The sequence below is a fragment of the Otolemur garnettii genome, unplaced genomic scaffold (assembly GCF_000181295.1).
Source record: "Otolemur garnettii isolate 467f Iridium unplaced genomic scaffold, OtoGar3 scaffold00130, whole genome shotgun sequence".
Taxonomy (NCBI): Eukaryota; Metazoa; Chordata; class Mammalia; order Primates; family Galagidae; genus Otolemur; species Otolemur garnettii.
In genome coordinates, this window is record NW_003852525.1 from 5,037,870 (window position 1) to 5,038,826 (window position 957).

Here is a 957-nt window from a genome sequence, read left to right on the forward strand (position 1 = left end):
GTGAGCTGTGATGCCACAGCACTCTACCCAGGGGGACAGCTTGAGGCTCTGTCTCAAAAATAAAAAAAAGGAAGGGAAGCCTCATGAATGACCTTCATGACGAGGGAGTGAATGTAGGGATTTGTGCACAGCCTGAAGAACAGGTTTTTCCTTCTAATGCCACAGCTAAGCCATTATCCAGGGCCATTTCCAAGGCCATTTTCTTTGCCTCACAAGCCCATGGTTTTCAAGTTTTTGTCATTGAACAACTAAGAAGAGAGCAGCTTTTTTTTTTTTTTTTTGAGACGGAGCCTCAAGCTATCCCCCTGGGTAGAGTGCCATGGCATCAAGCTCACAGCAACCTCCAACTCCTGGGTTCAAGTGATTCTCCTGCCTCTGCCTCCCAAGTAGCTGAGACTACAGGTGCCTGCCACAACACCCGGCTATTTTTTGGTTGCAGCCGTCACAGTTGTTTGATGGCCCGGCTGGATTTGAACCCACCAGCTCAGGTGTATGTGGCTGGCGCCTTAGCCACTTGAGCCACAGGTGCCGGGCAACTGCTTTTGTTTTTAATACTCCGTGGTATACATATACCACAATTTACTACTCCACTCATGCTTTTTATTTTTATTTTTAAAATTTTGGGAAAGAGAGTCTCCCTCTGTTGCCCAGGCTAGAGTGCTATCACATCAGCATAGCTCACAGAGACCTCAAACCCCTGGGCTCAAGTGGTTCTGCTTCAGCCTCCTGAGTAGCTGGGACTACAGGCACCCACCCCAAGGGCAGATAATTTTTTCTATTTTTAGTCGAGATGGGGTTTAGCTCTTGGTCAGGCTGGTCTTGAACTCCTGAGCTCAAGGACTCCTCCGGCCTCAGCCTCCCAGAGTGCTGGGGTTGCAGATGTGAGCCACCATGCTTGGCCTTCACTCATGTATTAATAAGTACTTGGGTTGACATATTTGTAATTTATTTTAAAAA

The 957-nt window shown here is 47.5% G+C and overlaps 1 long non-coding RNA gene across 1 annotated transcript in view; it reads left to right on the plus strand.

The window, feature by feature from the left end:
* LOC111727909 overlaps positions 1-957 on the plus strand; it is a 3,686-nt gene that overhangs the window by 717 nt on the left and 2,012 nt on the right. The gene's annotated exons all lie outside the window — the stretch shown is intronic.